The sequence below is a fragment of the Agelaius tricolor genome, unplaced genomic scaffold (assembly GCF_023055355.1).
Source record: "Agelaius tricolor isolate 1412-34295 unplaced genomic scaffold, bAgeTri1.0.p SCAF_1, whole genome shotgun sequence".
NCBI lineage: Eukaryota > Metazoa > Chordata > Aves > Passeriformes > Icteridae > Agelaius > Agelaius tricolor.
In genome coordinates this window covers 94,121,393-94,137,717 of record NW_027269261.1, presented here as the reverse complement: position 1 = coordinate 94,137,717, position 16,325 = coordinate 94,121,393, and the positions used below count along the sequence as shown (strand labels likewise).

The 16,325-nt window shown below is 37.6% G+C and overlaps 1 long non-coding RNA gene across 3 annotated transcripts in view; it reads left to right on the top strand.

Moving 5' to 3' along the window:
* Window positions 1–16,325, top strand: part of LOC139598216 (uncharacterized) — a 54,466-nt gene that overhangs the window by 17,243 nt on the left and 20,898 nt on the right. Inside the window, exon 1 of one of the 3 annotated variants that reach the window (XR_011681832.1) lies at window positions 13,367–13,479. The exons of the other annotated variants lie outside the window; for them this stretch is intronic. This is a non-coding gene — a long non-coding RNA (uncharacterized lncRNA). Of the gene's footprint in view, window positions 1–13,366; window positions 13,480–16,325 lie in introns of those variants that run through there. 3 annotated transcript variants of the gene reach the window in all.

Below are 16,325 nucleotides of genomic sequence, written 5' to 3'. Positions count from 1 at the left end.
TCTAATACTATCTCAGGAGGCTCAAGACATCCCTAAACTCCACTGGGCTGCATCAAGTCCCAGAACAGGCAACAGGTACTTTGACAATGCTGTTATAAAATCAACACTCTGGTGGGCTCTATTCAGCATAATCCTTACACTTGGAGTAAAACTTCATCCTACTACAGACACACAGAGGTGATGTTTTAGACTCCCAGTGTCACTGTGCTGTCCCCATGGAGACCCAGCTCAGGTACTGTGAGGTGTGTGCATGATCAGCCTCTGCTTGGGGAGGTTTCACTGGGCAGCGTGGATGCTCTGCAATCAGCATCCACTACCCTGCTATGGTCTAGACAGCTTTTCTAGCTATGGCTGGAGCACACTAATTCCTTTCCTGATCTTTGTAAATGTGCTGGTTTTGCTTTAATTGATATTTTGTGAAGAGGGAGAAAGTCAGCCAGGGAAGTGATTCTCTGTGAGGAGCTGCTATAGGCTTCCTCTGTGCCTGGACAGTACCAGCACAGTAATGCAAATTATCAAAACAGCTCTTGCAGCTACTGCAACTGGGAATACAGTCCTTTTTCCTTTGGCTATCCCAGGAAAGTTGGACAGTTGCTGAAATCCTAAGTAAACAATTTATCCCAATAATTACCTTGTTACTGATCTAAAGGAATGTCGTCCTAAATAAAAGAGGTATGGGACCACTGAGCAGTTACTTTAGGCAGTTACTTTGATATCTTACTTAAGTCAAAAGAAAGATAAATTATTCATTCCAATTGTAAAATAGATGTCACAATTGCAAGGGTGTATAGAAACAAAAAACAACTGTCTAATCTACTGATACCAAATCAACATCTAAGAAAAAAATCTCTTGTCTACAGTCTGCTTTGCAGACACACTGGGTCTCATAGACACTCCTCTGCTCTGGCAAACACACAGGACCTGGGAGTGTGCTTTAACACTGAACCCCATGGCTGTCCTATTAAAATTTTTAGGGAAACTAAGAGGAAGGTGCCTATGTGGATATGCAATTATTTGTCAGCTTATCCCAGGCTCTGCATTTGACCACTCTATCTCATTCTCTGTAACATAAAAACCCAGACACAGTTTTGGGAGTAACTCAATCCAGACATCATTCTAGCAGTCACTTAGGAGGAGACTATCAGGTTTAACTCCCAGAAAGTCCTCTAACAGGCTTTGTACACTTTTGCTTCCTAGAGAACATGATAAAAACTTTCCACTTCCATACTCCAGTGACATGAAAGTGGCAGGTTGACATATAGTCCTGAAGTTATTTCACAGACTTTGTGATTAAAATTTTTAAAAGACAAAAGATAATAATTATGTCATAGGATCTTGTGTAAGATACAGAAGAGACTCAATGTCAAGCAGTCTGTAGTTTGTACATAATTGATTTCTCTAGAGGGGGGTGGACCTAAAAACACTGGGGACTTTTGCTCTTTTGCTAATCCATAATATCTATCCTCAAGGTGAAGCACTGGTCACAGTCCTCCCTTTTTTACCAGCATAGATGTACCCCTCTCTCCACTGATTCTTTCTCTTTGCTCTTCTCACATATTGTGTTCCACAGTGGGAACCACCTCCTAGTACACCATTGTAACTCCTGCAGCCACCGTTTCTTTAAATGTTTCTATGGAATCCATTCACATTCAGAAATCCCAACCAAAAATGACTTAGTAGTACAAGAGATGGTCTTTGTCCTGTTGATTTAGGAATAGATTCACCTTTCCAAGGCTGGAAATGTCACACTGCTAGAGCAGGTGTCATGTACACCAGGCTAACTTTGACTTCACATATAGTAAAACATCTTCCTTTTTCATGACTCTGTTGCATACATTTCTGTGTGAAGTGTCTCCATCTACTGAGCTTCTATTTTATATCAACCTCTATTATCCTATTATCAAATAGGATAACGTACTTCTTACAAGTATTTACATAAGTTTAATACACCCCATTCTTTACAAATTCTTGACTGACACAGGAAAAGAATATTATCTACCATTTTGATGGTAGATAATAATGAGTTTGAAGTTCTTTTCTTTTGAGAGGGGGGCAAAAAATTTTGGCTTGGATAGCTTAGCAAAAGAGGAAGAAATGTACCATAATTAAGATTGCAGTAGATCTCTGGAGGTCACTCAGTTCAACCTCCTTCTCAAAGGCAGGCCTAAATTCAAAGTTAGATTAAGTTGCTCAGGTTTTTGTCCACTTGAATTGAAATTATCTCCAGGAAATGAAATTTTGCAGCCACTTTGGGCAACTTTGGTACTTGACCATTCTTCTGTGAATTGTTTGGGATTTTTTCTCCTTTCATTCACTTAGATTTTCTCTGTAGCTCTTTGTACCTGTTGCCTCTCATATTTATTTCTGACTATGTAGAAGAAAACTCTGTCTTCTCTATAAGCCCCTGGTCATCCCCTAAGTCCTCCTTCTGCTTAACAAACCCATATGTATCAGCCTGTCCTCTGTGTTGAACTTAGAGATACAGGATGCCCCTTTCTCTCCTTGGTTTTGATTTTTGTAGAATCCCTTTTAGCATTTTTGGCTAGGAGAAAATTTTCCAGTATTATCTTGATAAGTTTCTGTCTGCAGTGACCTCAGCAGTGTGGACAGGAGAGGTCTGAGGATTTAGGGAACATTTCTGAAGTGATTGTTTGGAACAAGAATAATACATCTAAGCTGTAATTAATTCTAACTGAATACATGTAAAAGTTCCCCAGTCTGAGGCATTCAGAGATTAATTTAAAAAAAACATTTATGGCTTCTAGAGTAGCTAGATGTAACCAGGCCTAGTTTTCAAGAAAGTGTGCAAATATAAGAAATGTACATTACAAAAAAAACCCCAAAAAACAAAACAAAACAAAAAATACCCAACAAAAACCAGCAAAAAACCCTGGAAAAATAACTGCAGCATCTCAGTACAGTCCTAGAAGCTGATGCCTCACAGAAATTCTTCAGCTTTGGCAATGGGTACATATGAGCCTGAGAAGAGGATAAGAGATTCTTGAGTGTTTCCTTCTGTGTTCTTGCAGAAATGAAGTGCTTTATTGTGTTTACTCCTAGGATCACTGTATTGTTTCACTGGTAATTATTGAAGGAAAATAGAGAAATGAAAATTGACATGGGTCTCTCTCTAAGACCATAGATTATACCTGGGGTCCAGGATGAGCCATGTGTAGCCTGCATACTGCTTGTCCTGCACTAAACCTAAAAAAGAAGTGTGTGAAATTCAGACCAAGTGATTAAAATTCAAAAGCTCTCGCTGAAGTGGAGAGAAACAGACAGAAGGATTTCACTGGGTTGAATTTCTACCTCTTGGCTATTGTTAATTCGCCTTTCTTGGGAAGCTCAGCCTTTGCTAAGCAAAGCCTTAATGCAATATTTGGTGTAGCTGTGTTGAGCATCCTCTAGCAGCACATTAGCACATTCCTAGACATTAAAAGGAAAATAATTCAGCTAGTGAGTTGTACAGAGCTATTGCCTGCTCTGTAATTTCAGCTATGCTTACTGTGTCCTCTTGACACCAGTGATCAGATCATAGAGATGCTACTTTTGTTTGCAAATAACATCATTTTGAATTAATGGCATTGGTGCTGCTAATGTTCAGGCTGACTGCAGTATAATAATGTCTTTTTTTCGTGCCTAAGCTGATCAATTGGAAATTGACCTTGGTGACCAGGTTCTCTAAGGTGATCAGAATAATGGACCCTTGTTAACAGCATGAATATCAGGAGCATATTTCGTTCATATCACACTGTTAATATGGATCAGATTGTACAATTAGCTATGATTTTCAGATGTTGTCAGTAGGAAAAATGCATTTCTCTTTTCAAGCAAAAAAACGCCACTGCTGGCTTGTTCTGAATAGATCCCACTGAACTACTTTGTTAGCATCTCCTAATGACTTCCCTGCTTCTTTTGACTCCTACCATGAATACTTTTCCTCCTAAAGAAAAAACAGGCAGTAGTATTTTACAGCAGATTCCTGCTTTTTATTGGGAAGATGAAGATTAATTATGCAATAGAACCTCAGTATCTGAAAAACCTGTGACCCAAACTTCTCCCTCTAACAACCTACTTCTTCCACTATCATTTTCCCCTTTGGATTGATTTGCATTTAGCTGGAAATCCTTGATGTCACCTAACTGATTCAGACAACCAGGATTTCATGGAAAAGCAATCGTGTCCTAGTAATCTGTAACATGTCAGAGTATTCTTTCTAGAGTGACATTAAGAAAAAACCCATGAACTTGTGTCTCTGTGTCATGGTACAGTTATACTGTCCATATTCTCATGTTCTGTTGTGTTGTCTTTGAGAAGTTTAAAAAAAGAAGGAAAATAAAACAATCTATGAACTGATTTGTGAAATACATATTTAGAGTTACTCAGAAAGACAAGACAAACTCCCAAAACATAATTATGCTTTCATAGCTTGGCTTGCTCAGCTTAAGCAGCAATGTGAGTTCAGTAGGACTTTAATTTATTCCTGAATTGTTTGCTCATTATTTGATATTACTTTGCCAGGTAATGTGTTATCCTCTGCTGTTTTTAAAATGGGAGATTATAGCTTAATATATACGGAATAAAAAGGCTCTGTCAAGTCTTTGTTCTGTTGTCACTATGACCAGCAAAAAAAGGAAGAAATCCACAGCACACCTAATCATTCCAGTTAGTAAGACAGTAAACCATTTCCCCTCTCGTTTTGCCTTTTTCCACCACTGTACCTACATTTTGAATCATGATAGTTCTTTTTATTTATTATTTTCTGCCAAGTTCTAGTCACTGTATCCTTCCTCATCACAGTTTTGTATTCTTGACTTCTTGTCTTACAGAATTTCTGAAGACAAGGCAGCAGTAGAAACACATCACATGAGTTCACCAATGACTGATGGAACCTACTAGACACTCGTTAATTAGAATAATTAGGAAACCATTAAAGAAACATTTGTAAGACCCTTGCTTTTGTAAATGATGTACTGCAAATCCAATGACAAATACAGGCAGATCATTTTTCTTACAGAGGACTCTGTCCTCTATTTTCCCTATGCATACTTTTCAGCTGTAAACTTGAGCCAGACTCTGTCCAGCTTTTCACTCCCTGAAATTATTCTTTGTTTATTTTACAAAGAGCTAACAAAAAAAATTCAGGTATTGTGTTGCTCTTTGCTCAGGAGTTTCAGTCCTCTAGCCACACCCTTAATGCTGTATATCCCTCCTGGTAGCACAGTTGATATTTGACAAGTATAACAAAATGATAGAGGATGTTCACCCACTCATTCTCAAAATGCTTTTGGGAATAATGTGCTCCACTTGACAGAGCATTCCTGCTGAATGAAGCTTGAAGGAAATAATGTCAGCTCATGCTCTTTGTCTTTGTTAACAGTCCCTTGTTTTCCATTAACATTAGCTGTGTACAAAGCTCAATATTGAAAGATGACTGTATGCTGATTTTCTGGACCGGCAAGCGGAAAATTGGCCAAAAATATATTATGAAGCACATGCTAGACAGCATTAAGCACTATCAGTTTAAAAGAAAAAGTAAAGACAAAGAGGCATATCCATCTTCAACTGATGGACTTTCAAAGGATGATCAATTGTGAGGAGTCTCACTTGTCACCCTTGAAGAAGCTGCTTTACACCAGCACCACCATGAGTAGCTTCCAGTCCCAGCAGTCAGAGTGGGGATGGGGAACAAGTGCACCGAGGCTCTCATTCATACTTATGTCAACATTCTGGGATTAATGAACCACCTTTTCACAAATCCTCTGAGAACAGCAGTCCTATGGGGATAGGTGTCTGCAGGGATTAGGTACAGAGCTTGGGATATACACAGGAGCCCAGTCAACAACAAGGTTCTTGCACATAACAAGGCTGTGAGCTGTCCCACAACCACAGGCAAAGTCAAACCTCTTTTATCAACCCCTGCCTCCCACTTCCCTCAGTAGCTTCAGTGCTATCTGGTTTTCCATCACAAATGGAATAAGAGGAAAGGATGGCCATCCTGGAGTGGGAAATGGCACAAAATGAAGAGTGACAGGCTTAAACCTCCCACTCTTCCCTTTCCAGAGGCTAAAAATACTGTGAAAATACAGGACTTTTCCATCTGGAGAGGAGAAAACTAAGGTGGATTTAAAGAATCTGGTAGGTGTTAGTTAAACTGAACTGTTAATCATTGAAACCTGCAATACTAGAACTAGGGATATCCACTGAAGAGAGAGATAGAGCATCTCAAAGCCCAGATTTAAAAAAGTACATCTTTACATGTTTGGGTAGTGAACTTCTGTTGCCAGAGGGGACTGTGGGGGCAGCTTCAAATGAGGCTGGACAAATTAAGGCAGATCTGACAGCCAGATCGTGATTCTATAATTCCATGACTCCATAATTCAGATAGTAAAGAAAATGAGCAGGGATGTACCCTATGATACAATGAGTGTGGATTATGCAGATTACCTCCATCCCTGGAGGTATTTAAAAGAAACTTGGAGACAAGGTTTAGTGTTGGACTTGGCAGTGCTGGGTTAGCAATTGGACTTGATGACCTTAAAGGTGTTTCCAACCTAAATGGTTCAATGATTCTGTGATATTGTAAGCATTGTCCATACAAGACCACAACTCGGAGATAACTTCTAGTAGGCAGCTGAGGAGAGCTGGGGCAGCACAGCAGCTGGATTGCAGTTTGGAAATGAGCCTGTGGAGGTTGTCCCTTCTCTCATTAGGCTGAGGAGAGAAGTCTCTGTGCTTGATGAGGTTGCCTTAACATTTTCACAAACAGCCACAAGAGATTATGTTTAGAAAGGCTGTGAAGGGAAGCTAGAGCCAAGTCCTTGTCAGTCTAAGCATGGAGAACATCCTTCCTGAATGCTTCCCTTGGATACAAGAAAATTGTGAGCTAATGTGATACTTTAATACTATACATCTCTGCTTTGGAAGATTACTTTGAAGAAATTCTGATTTACAGCAATAATCGCATAGCTAATGATCTTTTTTTTCAGTTGAAGAGAGTGAGTATAATCTAGTTATGACAACTTGAAAAGAGTGTGACTAGTTTTTACACTAAAGCCAAACAGGATGACCCAGCTAATTATAGTTTTGACATCCTGATCTCAATCCTCGATGAATTAATGGAATGACTGATATGGGACTTGATTCATCAAGAATTAAAACCAGGGATATAATTAATACCAGCTAACAGGACTTCACTGAAAATAGATTTGATCCTGCTTTGTTGATTTTTTAAAGTGACATTTCGTGTTTAATCTGTAAAGATAATAGAGTAAGTAAAAAATGCATGACCTGGTATACCACAACAAAAATCTACACACATACAAAGTTAACTGATATGTATTTGATATGGAGTAAAAGAAGGATAAACTCTTTCACCTACAGTATCTCCAAATGTAGTCATAAATTTGGAATCGCCTGGTGGTTCTAACTTGTCCCACAGGGTTCAGCTGAGGGGCTCAGACTTGCAACAAAATTCTGATGTTAATACTATTTGAAGATGACATAAGAGGTTGTGAAAGCAATAAGTAACAGAGAACGAGACAGACATCAGCATGGATTGCTCTCCAAGTGTGCTGAATATGCACTTCAGGACAGTCTGAGGGAAACTCTACATCTAGGGGACAAGAGTAATGTAGGTAATGCTTGAGAATGAAGAATCTGTCATGTTGGGCAGTGGTTGTGAATAGAAGTTTGTTGGAAAGCTGTAGCTGCAAAGTCTGACTGTGGCCAGTTGTAACAGGGGGTGCAAACTAGTGGGAAAGCTCAAATAGCATTGCTGCACTGCGTAGTGTCCTTTGATTTCTTGGTTGTACTTCTGTAGAAATAGTGTCTCTATAATGTGCCTTCATCTTTGTGGAGTGAATGCTTGCTCTTTGTGGAGTGAATCTCTTTTACCCTTAGCAGCCTCAGCAGTGCTGGACTCTCTGCATGGACACAGAACAAGTTTCCAAGACAGAGAGGATCAAACAGGATCTGGAGGAGTCCAGATTCCTCACTGAGGGAAGATGAAATCTGGGAACTAGCACAGACTAAGCCTCTTCCTTCTATTAGAGAGCTAAAACTGAATAAAATCAAGCCTTGTTGATAGCCAGAATTTTAGATGCACTTAGAGACCACAAATCCTTTTGAGTGTGAATGGTGACTGGACTACCTGGCAGTGAAGTTGATTAAGATTTCTTTCTAGTCAAGATAAGATGACAATACCTGTTAAAATTGTTTGAAGTGGTTCTCTGTGTTCCCTGGAGCTTTTGGTCCCTTTGGAGCAAAAGAACTTACAATATTGAAATTAATACACTTTGTACCACAAGCACTCACCATATGACATGAAGGACAAATATAAAGTATTACAGAAGCTAATATACTGCAAATTATTTTCAAGGGCTTGAGTGAGTTTAGCAATAGAAAAAGGTAAACTAGAATATTTTTAGAAGAAATGCATTAAAGGAGTTTTGCATTGAGAAGCCAAAAGAGAATTTAGACAGAATTCAGCAAAACAAATGTTGGTTACAATCAAAGCTACATATTATAAAAGATGAATTGATGATACAACATGAAAATGTGTGTGATCCTATTTATTGTTCTAATTGGCTATGTCTTGATAAATACCAGGAAATGATTGATCTCTCATCACAGATGCTTTGTGAGTTTGGTGGTGGTGCAGCATAAGCAATTTTAACAGCTGTGTATAGTTATTACAATTCACTAGTTGAAACAGTAATTTTCTTTAAATATTTCTGATTACTTAAATTAGCTCTAAGTGTTGCTTTTGCTCAAGGACACTGCAGGTGCATAAACCATATAGTGAAAAAGTGAAAAACCTCTATTTCTTGCATTTTGAATGAAATTCTGTTTTGCTGATGTCTCTACATTATCTTCAGTGAAGGTGAATTTTCATCCACTCTTTCCACTATTTCTGAATTTTATGAACATTGAATAATGACACTGAACACAGTGGTAATACTTGCTTGTGCTTGCAGGGTGGGACCTAAATGTGGAGAAACTGGAGATCTCTAACAAGAGAATATTTGCAGAGCTTGCTCAGGGTTGTCAAGAAAACTGTTAGTGTTAGAACACTATAAAAAACTCTTTTAGCAGCAAGAGTCTGATTTCAGACAGTTCTAAATGTATTGAAAGTATATTTGAAATGTTTAATTCCATTTCTTACTCTGAAATATCCATTGACTTCAGAAGAAAAACTTATGATATTAGATTATAGCTATAACTTTAGGAAATCCATAGCTTGGAATGACTGACTGGGAGAATGATGATGCTTAGCATAAAGCCATAAACATTGTGAAATTCTACTCATTTTGGCCTCAAACTTGACTGATTTAATTCAACCCACATATGGAGACTACATTATAATGATATTGTTCAATAACTACAGTGACACAAATTTCAATTACATCTTTAGATCCAGCCTCTTGCCATTCTGGGATCAGGAAATAATGGCTAACTTAAATACATATATATATATATACAATCAGAGTTATTCAGCTATTATTATTCAGTAGTTATTGAACTATTTGTACCACAAAGTGAAACAGCAAGTAAATGAATGAGAAGGTTTAGTGGTAAAAGAGATTACTGGTAATAGAAATTAGCTATGGCAGTCTGAATTCAAAACAAATGTGTACACTGAAACAAGCCCCACATCTAAGCAATCAGAATGATGTGGTTTTGAGAAGGCTTTGAAAATCTGTTTGGAAAATTTTATAGACACAAGTAAAACTAGCCTATAATGCCTTCCTTGTGTCTTGGACACAAGATGTGGAACTAAAGAGGACAGAGAATACTAAAGGAAGCTATTTTTCTTTCCTTAAGACAGCTAGATGTAGAGATAAGAGAGCCATTCATCAGCATTTAGATTTTAAAATATTTTGTCAACAGTTGTATAATTTATTTTTTTTTTTGTCCTCAGTTAAAAGGATGCTGGGCCATTGAGAAGCATATTTCTTAGAAGTATGGAAGCAATTCTGTTGAAAGACTCTGGGTCTGAAGAAGTTTTAAATACAAATAAGAGGAACATTAATTCTGATATGTGTGTTGGAAACACGTTACAGGCAATTACTCAGAAATGTACATAATTACATAGATTATGAGAAGGAAGCAGGTGAGGATTTTTGTCTTCAAAATAAAGCAATGATGCATGCATTTAAAAAAAACAACTCCAAGTCTGTTCTATATTCATTCCACCTGGAGAAGACACTAACATGGACAGTTCAGTTGCATTGTGCACCTCCATGAAAACAGCTGATTGAAACTTTCTGATAGCATGGAAGCAAACTTCCTACAAACATTCCTGCATGCTCCCATTCCCTAATGTAATTCACCACATTTAATGTAATTAATTTGGAAAGAAGGAAGTGCTGTTTTCCCAAAGGAATTTCCTGACTGACAGCTGCTTTACATAATCAGTGCAGAAATAGCAGTAGTGGAGCATACTCCAGCTATTCCCTCCTAATGGACATTCACTTTGCCTTGCTACTGTTTTGCTCAGCACAAAAGATTGCAACACAGATATGGAGGATTCAATTTAAATTCCTTCCCCCATAAAATGAATTCTTTAGCTAAGTGTGTACATTACAGAACCTTTTGTTTCAGGGCAATAATGAGCACCCAGTGCCCTGTCAGCCTGCAAGACACCTAGGTATTCCCCAGAAATACCCAGGTGCACCACAAACTGAGTATAAGTTCAAAAATCCTCCTTGCCAATGAGAAAATAGTAACATCTTACACACTATTAGCTTTTCATAACTGTAAGTAAAGAACATGTAAGAACTCCAGTAATGTTTGTAAAATCATTTGTGAATAATTATCAAGGGAAACTATATTAATTTTAATAACTAGTCAAGCCTATTGGATTGAATTTGTGGGTGAAATGGTAAAAAACATTATAAAGAAAAAGCAAATAAGAATTTATGCTTTTATGTGGCAAAGTTTAGCGAAGAAGGGATGGAGAGTAGTAAATATAAAACAAATCCAATATTTGATTTCTCCTGAGCAACATTTACCTAATCTGTGTGAGGAAAAGAATCATATCTTTCCCTGTTGGCTCATGTAATATAGAGGTAACTTTTGGAACTTGTGTCTTTCATTGTCTATGTTTATTTTAAATGAAATGCTGTGTATTTTTCTAAGGTGTATTTGACCAGAACCACCAATTTTGTAGGTGTTCCTCCTGGCCACTGTACATGTAGGTGTTCAACAGTAGGTAGTGCTCCCAAGGTAAATCATAGTCTACAATAAAAATTAAATAGTGTTTATTGAGAAAGGAGAACTCTGGGATTTTTCATATGGCAACTGAAAAGTATTTAAAGGGTAAAACCTCTAAAAATATATTAAATATTATACTGACTCTAATTTTTAAATCGTGTAAAGCTTGTCAACCACTCAAACATGCAAGATGTGAATTTTCAGTCTGTTATTTTTCTTCCAAATATTCACACAACAAATTGTTCACTCAGCTTATATCCTGGCTATGGGATTTCTGTCCATGTGCTTTATTGCCCAGATGCCATTCACATTTTCTGAGAATGCAAGTATCAAATCCAAATTACCTACATGATTTTCAGTTGTTAAATGTTTAATGTGTTTTATTGGCAATTGTGCAATTTAAATATTCTTTTTTAATTACATCCTAGATTTATAGCACCTAAAATGTGATCTTAAAAAAAAAGATCCTGGAATATTTTCAGCATTATAAATAGCAATAGGATTTAGCACTTTCTGTTGTGTTTCTATGCTCTAGGCATCCTTTATGCAGTATATGCTTGCTTTTCAGTGTTGTTTCTTCAATTTGGATATACAAGTATGATCTCATGCATTCTTTTATATGATTAGAGAGCATCACATGGGAAACAAAACTTAGCATTAGTACTCCCAAATTTGAGCTTGAATGATAATGACAGAACATCCTATGAATTTTTACTGACATGTAGAACTAAAGTGAAAATTGCTGTTGAAAACGAATCAGAAAGGTCAAGGGACTCAAATAGCCTTCAAAGAGGAGGGTGGTGTTGTTATTTTTCTTTGGTTGTTTGGTTTTTTTCTTGCTCAATAATGGGCTTTCCTTGCCTGTTTATATTTCTGTAGGAGTTCAGCAATATTTGCACAATATCTTATTTGTGTGTACACAATCTGAGAAATTTGGTAATTTGCAAACAGTGTATTGTGTTAATTATAGTAGGTGTCTTGCCTTTTTACGTATTTGAGCAGCTTGAACTAAATCGAAAGAATAAAACCAATGAGGCAGGAAAGTCCAATTAAAAGTATGTTAATCAAATGCCCCACAAATGCCTTTCCTCTCTAATACATATTGTTGCACTTTGAGTGCCTGCTTGATGTCAATTGTCCTTCTGTATCTAATGCAGAATCTTTTTCAGTCAGTGTGCAGTAATAAATGTAATTGTCAAAGGCCTGTGTTCAGATACTTCATTTTATATTTTTATAGACTTTATAGTTAATTTAAATTTTGGACCATTCTTCTTTTAAAGATTAATTATAACCAAGAAACAAAGAGAGATTAGGAAAGTGACTACCATGTTAAGACTATTTGAAACAGGCAGCTTTTCATGTGCCACAGTTGCAGTAGAGTTTCTTCTCACCTGCACTGGAATGAGTCAAAGTAGACTCTGTTGGTTTTCACATAAAATTCAAACTAGAAGAGCACTTCAAACAGAGCACTTAAAATTTGTTCTCTTGATATCTGGTGAACACAATTAGCTTGACTGAGCTTCTAGTATAATGCCATAAATCAAGAATAGGTCTGTGGGAGCTCATGTGAAAAGTTTATTTTGTTGCACTGATGCATCTTTCAATAAATAAATGAATACTTGTGGCTGTGCTGAAACACAAATTAGGTATTCAATTAATCTGAGAGCTGGACATAGAATTCCACTTCTTGCTCCATTACAGCATCTTTATATGGTGCCAGGCAAGAGTTTTAGGAGCAGATCTCAGAAAGATAAAAAAGAAAAGGGAAATTAAAACAAGATTCATACAGAAATTAGAATCTGAATCTGTTCTGTCTAATCCTGGCAGTGCTTTTCCATTCCTTATACACCTACACCACGCTCCTGTTTTAGGGCAGTCCTACAAGGCTGAGTAGTCTGGTGTCTGCTCAACTGCAGGACTCTCCAGGAAAGAGGCAGATTGTCCCCAAGGGCAGGCATTGTCAGCAGGCATTGTCAGCACACGTGGAATGCATGCTGACAAGGCTAGGCTCCCTGCAGAACCCCACTGTACTCACTGGGGGAACATAAACCCTTCAGAGTGGTACTTAGGTGCTGCTATTCAAATAAATATTAAAAAATAGAGGATTTCTGGAAAATGGCACATCAAGTTAAAATATTTCTTTATTCATACAGGGCTGGAAATTCCTCAGAAGAGCGACTGGAGTTAAAATTCTCTCAAGCTGGAAAGAGATCTGGAACCAGACCTTAGTTTAGGTTTCTCACTCTAAGACAATTGTAAAAAGTGAGTCGCTCAGCCTTCTCCTTTCTGGGGAAGAAACAGGGAGACAGTTGTGAGTGCAAGGGGTGTAGGAGTCTCCCTACAGAGGGTTATCTGTGGGTGTGTGCATCTCTGTGTGGCATGGGAAGCAGAGTCAGGGTGGGATCACAGCTGCACATGCTGTACTCATGGTCTGCTGGTGCTGCACTGAGCAGGACAACTTTACCTGAGTGCCTGAAAGCAAGTTCCACAAGTTCCACCAAGTTCATCCTTTGGATCCCTTTCTGACCCACCCTGCCATGGGCACGTCTCCCTCCAGTTCTAGCTGAGCCAATGGGAGAGTTTTCACTCCTCTTCTCCTACCCTCATTCGCCTTGAGTGCCCTCTCCATACAGACGCACCACCCTTTCCCTCCTTTTCTCTGCCTCTTTGCACCAGAGATCTCCCTCCTCCTCAGCCTCCCAGCTGAGCTGCTTGTAAGTCATTCCTGAGAAGGTGTCAAAGACCTAAATGAGTTCTGCTCAAGCCATCCCAGATACCTTCACTTAGTACCAATGAGGAGGGTTCATACGAGCAAGTCAGATAGATAGATTCCACAAATGAGGATGCTGTAGGAAGCCCTGTCTGATGAAAGAGTTCTTGTGAACAGAGGGAAGGGTACCCAAATACATTTTGATAGGAGACTTAAATGTATTGCTTTACATAGACTTTAAACCTGGTCTTTAATCTTTTTTTGTAACAAAGCCCCATTTGCTGCACAGGAAAGAAAAAGCAGTCTATTTATTATTCTTTGTAGTAGCTGAGTATTCAATAACATGCAATAATATTAACTATTCAATTTCCCTTCAGTGAGAGGATTCTCAAGAGGGTGCTTCTGACTTCTGAATGAAGTTAGAGGCTTCACCATAAAATTTTATATAACTAGCAATGCAACTACATATGGTAATACCATAGAATATTTGTAACTGGTAAAACAGCATCCTATTTGTATAGCTGAGCCTTCCATGGGAGAAGGAGAATTTACTGGAGTACATGTTCAATACACATAATAGATATAATTTCTCAGGGTTACAAATGTGGGCTCCTGAACAGTAAATTTAAACCTTCTGACTTGCTTTTCCTAGTTATCATTAGCAGTTATCTTAGAAGTAGTTCAGGGATTGTGGTGTCCGAGTTTCCTGGTTACCGAGCATGGAAACTGAACAAGTTGAAGGCAGATAGCCCTGAATAAGAATGTTTTAATGATACTATCAACTCAAAATTTCTTAAAACAGTGATGACAAAAATCTGTGAAGAAATAGTAGGATAAGATCATTACCAATTATTTTCTTTCACTATATGAAAATCTAAATTAAAAAAAAGAGGTATATTGTGTTACTAACATGTGGTAAGTAAAATATGCTCAGGTTTGTGATTGCTGTTTTCATTAGTAATGCTTCTCTACAATCTGGCTTGTATTAAAAACAGAAAAAATGGTCGGTAGTACTTTCTGCCTTGGGCTAATTTGTTTAAATTTGAAATTCTGTACTGAACTAAAATTAAAACATATGCTCTGTACATATGTTATGCGCCCATGAAGCATTTTATACATGAAGTATTGCAGATAGATATTCTTTTCATAAGTAAATGAAAATGGTTTAAAAATGTATATCCCATTTCTTTCTAGGGATATGCAGGCTAAGCAAATGTGCCTTGTCTCTGTGCTGTTTTAAAAACAGACTCATAGAGAAGCTCAAATCAAATATTTGATGCAAACCTTTGACACTCAATGAGATATGTCAGACTAGCTTCTAAGTATATTCTCTTACTGGCATGTCTTGAAAAAATTCCAAAGCCAGTGGCAAACATTAAATTTATATATATAGTAGTCCATTTTGCCTCCTAGCAAAAATAGAACTCGTTACATATTTATAAAGCACTACATCCATTCCTCCAAAATTCTAGCAAAGTAGTTTGATTCGTTGTTTTGCAGAAAGGGAAAACTGAGGGACCAAGAAGTTGGGAGGATTTGCCCAAAGTCACAGAATGGATAAAAAAAGAGAAGCAGAAAGAAAACAGAAAAGATCCCTGGCTGCTTATCTTCCACAAGAAATGAAGCATTCTCTCCAATGCTATTACTGCATTGTAACAGGGAGTCTTATACTCTCAATTTTCTTGCCTCCATAAGATTCCCTCATTGTCCAGTACTGCTTTGTTGCTTAATTAGCTCAATGGTAACTAGAGGCATAAACCCTGTTCCTTGGCCTTTAAAATCCCCCCATGTTTAAACTGAAATAAGAAACAATTATTTTAAATGAGAGAGAACAAAAAATCAGATTTCTTTCACAAGGTAAAAGAACACTGTAGGTGGCAACTACTGAGCCCCACACATGCCTTATGTGGCTATAGACTTCAGCTCTACAGTTGATTTTCCTTGTTCAGGAATAAAAAATGATGCCTAAAAGGAGCAGGAATTCAAGAAGTCAAAATAAAATTATTACCCCACAGAATAACTAACTTTCCACAAGATTTTATGAACTTTACACTGTAGATCAGTGTTCTCAGGGTGCCCAGGAACTTTGTTCTCAGAGTAGTCTCCTTGGCCACCACACTACTTTGTTGAACTATGTTATCCTGTTAAACAATATATCCTCCCACAATACATCCACTGTTTTCTTTGGCTTGTAGACCTGAGGGACTCATTCCTTTTCCAAAATCCTAAATTATGGGGTCATGCACTGATTATGGAGTGTAGCCAAAGGTCTAAATACAGAGCAGTTAAAATGATGGTTTCTGAGAATATATCAATAAGATCTAACCCATTGCTTGATTCTTGACTTCCAGATGACTCTGGCCTATATTTAAGTACAAAAAAGAAAAAGTTTTGAAGT